Here is a 10891-nt window from a genome sequence, read left to right on the forward strand (position 1 = left end):
TCAAATTACTTTAAAATACACCCAAAGCAGCCTCTTATATTGGCAATTTTTATATCTGATCCTTATTTAAAAATTGCAATAGATGTGCTGTATATACTGGAGATTGAAAAGAGATATCGTAGATGTAGTTTTGACTCTCCCTTGATGTGGGACTCTCATTTTGAAAACAAGATATCTTAGCCCTCTAACTTTCTGTATCTCTCTCTCTTACTACTGTATTGTATTTATAGTCTCATTTTTTAATCTATGTTTGCATGCTTTTCTTTGTTTTCATTCTCTTCAATTGCATGCAAATATTTGTATTACCTTGAAGAAGGCAAGGCTTCGATAATTCTGCCTGATAAAGATTTCCTCTTCTCATTATGCTTCTTCTAAGGTCTAACAAACAAGAAATACTGTCATTTAGCTAGTTACTAGGCCCAAATAAGTTTCAATGCTTAAGCAAACACAGCTGGGAGCATGGTAACTGTGATGGAGAAAAAAACCCCGTCAGATATAAATGAAGTAATGTTTCTTGCATCCATTTTAAGTTACTACATTTGAGCCAGTTACAAAATCACACTTGTAGTCAATTACAAGCTTTTATTAATTTTACATTGTTTTAACAGTTTTCAGCTCAGACAACAAGAAAATGATCTAATTACATAGAGTAGTTGCTTATGTAGACTTAATTCTAGACTATTTAGGCTGTTTAAATACCTGGAGCAAAATCTTGTTCTGCTAACTTCAAACAATTTAGTGCTGCAGAGTTTAGTGGAAAGGGTGGATGTATTAAAAGGATTTAAGGAAATGCACAATATGCTTTGAAATACTTGATATCGTTGCTGAGAATTTGCTGACTTTTCAGAATTTCTGCACAAATTCTGAAACGGGGACTTTCAGTGGATCCACATTAAAAGCTCACTGTGAACAACAGAGTTGGAAAGTTACCTGAAAAAGGAATTATTCTGTAAACTAAGGCTACTCCCCTTCTCGTCTCACCAAGCAAAGATGAGTGTGAATCCAGTTTTCTTCTTTTCAAAATGTAGGAATTAAAAGTGACACAGGAACACTGTAGGAAGAAGGTATGTAGGATGCAGGTAAAAAGAATGAGGGTAACTGAATGTACCTTGAAAAAAGCAAACAAAGTAAAAAATTATGAGTTGGAGTTCTTGTATAAAGCAATGCACACAAAGTGGGTGGAAAGCGGCAGGTGCCCAGAAAGCAGTGATATTTTGAAGGATAGTGGAAAAGCACATGTGCACTTCATTCTTTTTTCCTTTCAAAGGTGCTGTTCCATCCATTCTCTGGTTTGTATTTGCAGATCTCCAAAATTACAGTGATTTCTGCGCAGCCTGGGCTTCTTCGAAACTAGAAAGGTATCTTGAAACAATTTGCATTCATAAATTAAAGTCTCTGCCTCACTTAAAGTTCGAGTCAGGTACTTGAGCTCCTGGCACCGCGCGGACACAAACGCTGCTCCTGAGCACGAGCATTTGCAGGTCAGGGGCCCTTGACGTGAAAATCAGTCTTGGGTAAACAAGCAAACTTTCCCTGCCACGTTTGTTCAATCTTTTTAAATGATCTTGATTGCCTGCTTACTCTGTGGTTTCCTGAGAACAATTAATTTTTTATTTCTGGGGGGTCTGTTGCTTGCCTGTGGTGATGGGAGGTGGTGCAGTACAACTCCAGCTTGGGCTGGGTAGGAAGACAGGAGTTCCCAAAGACAACAGTTTTGCAAAGGGATTTCTTATCTCTTTCTCAGCCTTTTCCTCTCCTTTATCCCTCAGGGTCCAAGACCCTGCTAAACTTTTTCCTAAAAGTGGAAGTTGCCAGTATGCTTCACAACTTGACAGAGCCCTTACCCGTTGTGGATGCTTTACCTTTGCAACAGTCTCATTAAGCCTCTGTGATACTCGGTGTGTTGATCACAAGGAGGCACTCCCTCCTCTGAAGACCAGCGCTCAGCTCCTCAAAAGCGTTTAGATGTTCCCACTGAAATGATGGGAAGTTAATTGCCTTAATCCATCTGGACTCATATGTTGTGCAGTACTGCCCATGTTGAAAATAATAGGACCGCATTTTAACAGTATGGTTTTAGGCATGTGTGAACACCACGGGCAACTCTCCAGGTACTTGGATACTACAGTGACAGAGGCTACATAAGCCCTTGCTTAGACAGACAGTTGAACAGATTTCAAAAGCAAGGCCTCCAAAATGTGTCTTTTATAATACATTGCTGCTTTTTAACAGCTTGCTGGTGGTAGATTTTCAAACCTGAAGCATATGAATAATGCAAATAAAAAAACGTTGCACAGTAATGTTGATTCAGTAACACTTTATATGCTCATTAGCTAGTGTACATTATAATTGAACTCTTACATGTGACAGCCACATGAATGCCAAATGAATATATTATGATTAACGCTGTTACAATGAATACCAAATGAAGTTTTAATGACTGAACACTTACCATTTTCCCGTTGATTCTGTGGCATGCAAAGTTTTGTTTCTTTTTAAAAATTGGATTTGAAGCAGTAATATGAACGGCTTATTGTATTGTAACACAGAACATGCTTTGCTGGTGCTAAGTCATTATTCTCCAAGACTCCATGACAATTTTGTTGACTGTTTAAAAAAAGCAACAGGTAAAGAAACTATTTTCCTAGAAACTGATAATGAATGAAGGATTATTCACTTGCACCTCTTGTAAGATTCACTCAGCAGTGATCCATGGGTACTAACCAGACATCACAAGAAAAGGGAAATAGGGATGACTGCTAAAACAGTAAGTCATTTTTCTTTTTGCAAACCGTGGCTCTGGAGTGCTGGAAAAATAGAATTAAAATGTTTTATTGTTGTCATGGTTAGATCAAATACTACTTGAATAAACAACCAAAATGTTCACACTTTAAATACAAACTTTGTTCTTTATTCAAGTGAGCAATGCTTCCACCAGGTTTCTTAGCCTTCAGGCACTATTTATCTGCAGGGAGCAGTTGTCATTAACGCTACCTTATTATGTTGCATGCATAGTAATTTGTTTTATAAATGGCCCTACAGAAATGAATGGACCTACTCAGGGAAGATTTTACCGATGACTGCAAGAGTTCTAAGGCCAAGTCCGTGCTGAAACACCACCCCATCTAACAAAAACCCCTTGGTGCAAAGGGTAAAGCCTCTTCTCAAACTTCAGACATTTTTATATTTCACAGAGATGCAACTAAAACTAAAACCACATCTACTGTGCTTCTGGAGGACAGAAAGGGCCTGGAGGACACAAGGGGGGACTGTGTTAACACTTGGAGATACTTAGGTAAGGTCATTTTTACTGTGCTTTCATGAGCTACACTAAATGTCCCATGAGCCACATGCCTGCGGACTAGTTGATCTCTTCTGACCTGGGTTGTGTGAACTTCAAGAAAAAGAAAGCAGGTTTTCTCCTGAGTTCAGTAACACCAAGCTGTCACTCCTTATCTTTTACTTTTCTTGGAATTAAATCTCTAAATTGATATTAAAAATTATAGTGTTTGTCTGTTTACGTTTATTGCAAGAGACTATATAAAAAAAAAGGCTATGAGCAAGAATAAGCAGGTTGCTAGCCAGGTATTCTGTGAGAAACTGCTATAAATTAGGAAGAAAGTCGTGTTCCATAAATAACTGACTAACTGCGGAGAACAACAATGCCGCTCCTCCTGGCAGCAGCAGAAATGCATAGCGGTAACAAGAGAGGAAAGAGCCACGGGGTTCTTGGGCAAAAGGAATGAAAGGTCAGACCTGGCCGCTCCTACGTCTTCCCCTTTCCCCCCCTGCAGACCTGCTCAGGGATTGTTCTGCAATACAAAATACTTTGGTGGGTGGGGATGAAGGCAATTTTTGCCCATGTTTGCTTTAGACACTTGGGTGAATTTTAACCCCAAATGAAAGCAAGCGCTTTGCGTTTCAGGCTATGAGGTTTTCAAAGTGTAATGTTTCTACTACCTTTTTGCCCTCACTTCCCTCAATATGCTACCTGAATTGCATCTCCAGCATAATAGAACTTTGATAGTTTTTCTGCTTTTCTCATTCCCCTATCACATTAAATTCTCTCTGAGAGTTTTTCCATCATCCAAAATACTAATTTCCTGATGTTTTGTTTCCATGGCCAATGCAAGCTACGTAAGACCTCCAATTAGGTTATTGTCTTGAAAAAGTAAAATACAGATTTAGGTTTCTCCAAATAAAGTTTAAGTTCATCCAGACAGGAATGTTCATGACACAGATGGGTCAAAGTGAGTCTGGTTCACAGGAATTAAATGAGTAGACCCAAATCAGGAGGTACTCTTGTGATCCTGTTTACATAGAAGAAAATCATAGTCTCATTTTAAATCTCTACAATAAATATCTAGTTCCATCAGATAATGCATATTAACTGCAGATTGCGTCTTTTTACATATAGCATGCGAGAAATTGGTCTGAGGAAGCTGCAATCTGAACAGCAAGAGGGAGAGACAGACAGGCAGACAGACCTGACAGAACTGCTTTACAAAGGTGAGGACTTGAGGTGCAAACACTTTGCACGAGGTTGCAAACTGTCTGCTGCTGAGCCAGCCCTTGCCCTTCCCAGACCTTGTCCCGTGTCTTATGCATAAAATCACCACTCTTTTCTTATGCCAACTCCGGGCGTTTTTCTAACACAGTTAAATTTAATCTCTGCTCTACACTGCAGTGTTTTGGAAAACTGCAGTTACGGGTGGGCCCAAGGATATGTGAAAGGTGCATACCCTGGGTAAATTTGGAAAGAGCAACTTTTATTTATACATACCAGCAAGTGCTTGTAAACTTCCCCTGCAGAGTTATTTTGGTCTGCTAGCACAAATTTGTCAGCTGCTGAGAGATATTTCTGTGAGCTGAGAGGAGGATGCTTTTCTGGGCCGGAGCGACACAAGCGCAGACCAGTGGGCTTCCCACTTTGGGGGCTTTTAGGGACAGGCGACCTCCCAGCATCATCAGGGCTGCTCTCTCAGGTCTGCATTTTGGGCTGCTGATCAGCAAACACCAGCAGTGCGGCCCCGAGAGAAGCACAGCAGGCCAAAGATCGGTATTTTATTTTCTGGTTTAGTTTTGTTTTCACAGAGGGATGAAGAGATTAAAAGATCAGTGGAGCTACCCTGAATTTTTGAGTTTTTATACTACGCTCGCTTCCCCAGACAGAGTGCCTATGCCTTTTCAGGGACCTATAAACACTTAACGAATGCTCTTAGGATTGTCTTCCACTTTTCTTCTATGCCATGTGCTCTTATTGTGCTCTTTAACTTTCAAACATCGTTTAAAATACTATTGGCTTGGACATCTTGTTAGGTCTCCATTAGTAATATCTGTTTCGTATTTCAGGTTTTTCTCTTAAAAGGTGATGGTGTTTCATGCTGTGGTGAAGTTGTGTGTCTCCTGGCAAACAAGAAGAGATCTAAGTAAACCAGCCAGACAAATCTTGGGTATGCTTTGTTGCATCTAATGGTGCTATTGGTTTGCTGATTATTGGTTTTTTTGGAGAAAGAAGGAGCTAGCTCTGCTATCAGAATTTGCAATATTGATTCAGAAATTAGACCCCTATTAATCTTTAAGTTCCATACTACCATTTTTCCTGTTAGTTTATATTGAAGGAACTTAATATTAATTTTCACAACTCTAAGTTAAAATCTTTCTCATCATTTCTGTACAACATAGTGAAAGTTAAACTTACTACCTCTTGTAGATCAGCATTTCTGAAAGCTCTTCTGAGACTGTATTTTTCAACATTTTCTCTTGTGTGGCAATTATTTCTTAGTTAAGAACGTGGAAAAACACATAAGCTGCTTTTGAGGAAGGGATAGGAGAGAAATGTGCATTGCTCTTCATTAACAAATGGCTGTGCCTTGCTATGTGCAAAATAAAGACCTTTTCTGCATTTCAGGTTAAAAGTGTGGGGAGGATTAGGTCACTCTGTTCTTCTTTCAAGCTCAGGAGTTATTATAGCTTTCTGTACACAGGGATGAGTGAGCTCCGGGGAACGAATAAGAACCCATTTTGTGCAGACAAGTGGTAAGAGATGGATGAAGATGAAGAATGAGCAGAAGCATAATTCACCAGCATACCTGATGGCATAATGACATTGATGTTTCTTGGCTCATATATCACCCCAGGTGCAGATATATGTCATCTCATTCCTGTCCAGCACAATGGAGAGTCCGTGAGGGATATTATGACTTTTTAAGTCACTGTCTCTCAGCCAGGTTGCTTTGGGGCCAATGCAATTACATGCTCTTCCGCCTGTGGGCTTGATAGCAAACTGACACTCCCGCCCTCAGCTAGAGGAGCGATCGGTTGAGGATGACAGTGTTGCATAAACAGTTAAGTTAGTCCTGTGTCTTGTCTGTCCCGCGGTGCTGTATCAGCTTCACCTCTGCTGGAGTGCAGCCTGTGAGCCCCTGTGGCTAATGCTACCTTTCTCAAATTGCTGGGATGCAGGCATCAAATACCTAGTACCTCCTACAAGGCGTAAATCTAGATTTTCCCTCGGTATCACAAATATGCAGATCTAGTCTGCACTTTCCAAACGCGGCAGACGAAAAACTTGTCTAGATACTGAACATCAAGCTGTTGACAAGTAAGAAGGGCAGGCTGAATTTCAGATACTCTTAGAAGATCTTAAATGTTCCCTAGGGGTCTGACCTTACGTTCCTTACCCCTGTAAATTTTTATTTTTTTTTTTCTCCTAATGGACCCATGTGGAACTATGCCTAGGGAAAATGCACATGGCTAAGAGTTGCAGGACCAAGACTATATTTTTTGTGACACAATGTAATGTTGCCAGTAGGCCACATCAACACATATAAGAAATGGAAAATCCTGATGTATATTGAGCATTGAATTTTCACAGTAAATCAACAAATCTAAGTAAAGTCAGATCTCAATTACCCGCACAAGATGCAGTCTTGTTGATGTTATTCAGAACATGCATTTTATTGCCTTGCAAACATCTGAAAGGAATTCAGTTTTCAACAACTTTAGGCTTCGGTATAGCATAATGGCTTAGTTTTGTAACAACAGGCTGAAATATTGACTGTCACGGAATTGACTGTCAAACTGAACTTTGTGGGTTTTGTTTTGTTTACAGATTAAAACTGTCTTCTCATTTTCAGCTCTGCATACAATACCTGCGCACTGAGAAACACAGTGTGAAAACTGTCTGTGTACTGCAACATGAAAAAGACTGCTCCTAGATACTGTGATTAAATGTAGGACTACAAAGCCACAGGTGCAAGCCACGTGGGACAGCGTGGCTTATCTGCAATATAAGGCATTTCTTCTACCTTTGATGTCTGGACATGAAAAGAAAGTGGCACTGAAGTATAATTTTAAAACAATCTAAATGTGTTACCACAGACAACAGCATTGTTTGAATATGTAATTAATTTTGCTGCAAAACTCTAATATTAACAAATAGACCCCTTTAAATGTCTCAGGAATGCAGTCGCATGAGCAGCTCTTGGAAACAAGGTACAAGTGCTATTCTTCCATTGCAACTCCTGGAACATCAGTTGTGATATAATACATGAGTCTCAAAAAGTAAATACAAAGCTGATATTGCATCATGTAGTTGAGCTTTTATTTATAGAAATAATTAGAAAGCTAATGATAAAAATACTCATACGTATATGAAAGGTCACTGACAGAAATGGAAGTTTCACTTGTTTTGAGGAGCAATCACCGAATAAAATGTCATTCTTCCTGCCTGACATGAGACTTAATTTGGTTTGCATTACATATCATTTATATATAATTATGTTTCATTCAAATATAGCTTGATCGATAGCCCCTTATCAATAAGGGCTATAAGAACACTCTTTAAAATTTTAGTCGACAGCAGTGTATCAAATAAGGTATGACTTTTATGTCCATTGCTTCAGGAGGATATTTAAAAAACAGACATCAGAAACAGACGTGATTTTTGACTGGTGTTTTAACTGAATATTTTACACCCTTGTGCATCTCTCCTCTATAGCATTAGAAATTAACGTATCTTTTTCACAGTCACTGACTGCACTGGTGTTATCAAACAACAGCAACTAGATGGGGGCAGTGCCAATGGAGGAGGCTGACTTCTGTTATTTACTTCAGGTTTAGCCTGGGACCAAACATATTTTTTCTTCTACAACACTGTCTGGTCTGATCTGTGTCATTACTAGGGATTACTAGGAAGAACATAAATACTTGTGCTCCAGCAAGCTGACAGGTCCCCAGCTCATGGTATTAATCCTGGACGGTCCTCTAGCACCGTACCATAATTTTCCAAAGCAGGTTTCTTGAGCAGTTACACCGAAAAAAGATGCAGAAACATATGGTAATCTTATCAAATGCCTACGCTTACGGTTACAGGAGGAAAGGCATTTTTAGAGGAAAAGATACTGAGAGGCAATGGTTTATAGCACATCATCAGCTTGAGCCATCTCAATTTCTCCACAGTAGGAAATCTGATCTAGAGCATATGGTGAGTTCACGTGCAAAAGCATGATAGACTTAAAATGGCAGTTCTTAATTAGCACCTTATTAGTGTTCAGGTGCCAGCCATGTTTAGCAACAGCATGAAATATATGGCCTAGATTTTTGCAATCAGGATGGAATTAAACCTGTTTAAACATATTTTGCTACCTAAATTGGGATTGATTTTACTAATGACAGCAGAGGATAACATAGAGCTTTTACAATGCTAAATTACGCTATACTTTTGAAATCCTTGAACTACTGGGCTACTGGAAACTAAACCAAAAATCTATGTCAATGTACTACAAATGTTCCTCAGGCTGCACTTGCTTTTTGCACACATAATTTTTAGATAAAATATCTAAACTTGCCAGAATTTTGACAAAGATAATTGCAGCACTGTTGCTAAGCATCCTCTGTAAGCAATCTGTATTCAGTTTACACACAGTTACAATTAGAGAGTAAAACGGGAAAATGACTTCTTCTAGTTGGATGCGGGAAATAATTCTTTTCTAACATTGATTTTATCAAAACAAAGATTATGTTACTTATGATTTATGCCTGTCATACGTACATCACAGATTAAGAATTATAGGATGAGTAGGGATGGAGGAAAAGCTATTACCTTACAAAAGAGGCCCTGAAACACCAGAAAGGTAGTATTGTTAATGACAAAAAAGCCTTGATTTGCCTGAAAGGTTTACCTGCTAGGCATCTCTAGACTGCTCATCTAAACCATTTCTTGAGGCACGCTCTAGCTTTTCATTTGACATTAAAAAAATAAAAATAAACCACTGTTGACCAAGTTGTTGTGAACAAAAGCAGCAGGAGATCAGTCTGTTCAGGGGCAAATAACAAGTGCCTAAGATTTACTATGTAGTAACCACGTTGGAAGACGAATTCCACCACAAACCAGAAAATTATACTCTTGCTAAGTGAAAGTGTTACACACAAAGATCCAACACACTAACTGTTTTGGGGAGTTGATTGCTGTACTTGCCCGTCCATTCAAACCTAAAAGCTAAGACATTTAGCAGTCTTTTGCTTAGCCAGAACGTCTTCAATTGTTCAGGGTGGGATTGGGTTGGATTCCTACCAAGCAATAACCAGAGAGGAAAGTCATTAGTTTCAAACATTGTAGATGACTCTTTAGGAAATAGATGATGATTTAAAACACCTGGGCTGCCTGAAAGCCAAGCCCACCTAATTGTTATTAGCCCTTTTTGCTGAGTACTGTTTGATTTGCACGAGACATAGAAGCTGATGGGAAGAGACAGGAAAAAAAAAAAAAGATGTACAAGTAAAGGCCATCAGAAATTGTAAGTTCTTCTTTGACTGACTGAATAATAGCTGATTTCTGCTGATTTGCATGTGGTAAAATACATTGATAGAGGAAACAAAAAACAAACAAAAAAAGGCACTCTTTTTGTTAGTCACAATGTGAGATAGGATGTTTTCAGTTTGCCCGGAGCTAGTCCCTCACTGAATTTTCAGAAACATGTAACATGAGGTAAGGTACACATTCACATCAATACTAATAGTCTTTTGAACTTGTTTAATGCCTGGAACAGAGTGAAAACAAAGCTGGAACATCCCACCCCCTGTGATAAATGATGTACCTGGCTATTGTTCTTTCTTTCTGTGGTCAAATTCATGTGAAGAAATGCTACCTAGGGGTTTTTTGTTTGTTTTGTTTTGGTTTTTTTTTGGCGGGGGGAGCGGAATATTCACTGATATTGGGAATTTTTGGTTAATTCTATGGGTGGCTATAAATAGTCATGTTCAGTTTTGAAACTTCTGGGCTTTTGGGTTGTTTTTTTTTTTTTTTGTGACAATACTAGTCATGTAATATCACTTAAGTTCCTTAAATGAATAAATTTAGGGAATATGAGCACCTCTACCTCAAGCTGTTGCCCAAAATGGCAGCTTGAGCAAGCAAAGAGAGTGTTATAGAGATGAACTGATTAAAAAAGAAAAAAAAAAAAAGTGTTATTACATTTAGAAGTTTGAATATTAACCAAAAATGAACACAGGGGTTGCATTTTTTTTTCATTAGTTTCACTAGAAAGTACTGTGTCTAAGCAAATTAGTTAAAGCTGTTTAGAGAACTAAATATGACTGCGGGAGGATAATTTTAGTGTCTAATCTCACACAGTCATGCCAAGCTAATTTTATTCTCCCTTTTCCCTTTTTAACTCAATGCATTTATATAAAACCAAGATAACTTACTTTCCCTCTTTATAAATATATATATAGGGAGAGCAGTGCATATATATTGTACATTTATGTATACAGAAATATTTATATAGATTAAACCATCAGCTGTAATACTAAAATACAGTAAAATATTTAAATATACATATTGATTGGGAGGAGGGAACAAAAATAAATGTCAATTAGACTTGTGGAT

The 10891-nt window shown here is 38.4% G+C and overlaps 1 protein-coding gene across 3 annotated transcripts in view; it reads left to right on the plus strand.

Annotated features, from left to right (window-relative positions):
• LOC115342807 overlaps positions 1 to 7736 on the plus strand; it is a 147242-nt gene extending 139506 nt beyond the window's left edge. Inside the window, exons 1-5 of one of the 3 annotated variants that reach the window (XR_003923913.2) lie at positions 2960 to 3295; positions 4418 to 4509; positions 5353 to 5453; positions 5988 to 6140; positions 7115 to 7736. The gene's annotated coding sequence lies outside the window, so the exon portion shown is untranslated. Of the gene's footprint in view, positions 3296 to 4417; positions 4510 to 5352; positions 5454 to 5911 lie in introns of those variants that run through there. The other 2 variants (XR_003923914.2, XR_003923912.2) reach the window with 2 other exon arrangements.
• The last annotated feature ends 3155 nt before the right edge of the window (positions 7737 to 10891 follow it).

The sequence above is a fragment of the Aquila chrysaetos genome, chromosome 1 (assembly GCF_900496995.4).
Source record: "Aquila chrysaetos chrysaetos chromosome 1, bAquChr1.4, whole genome shotgun sequence".
Taxonomy (NCBI): Eukaryota; Metazoa; Chordata; class Aves; order Accipitriformes; family Accipitridae; genus Aquila; species Aquila chrysaetos.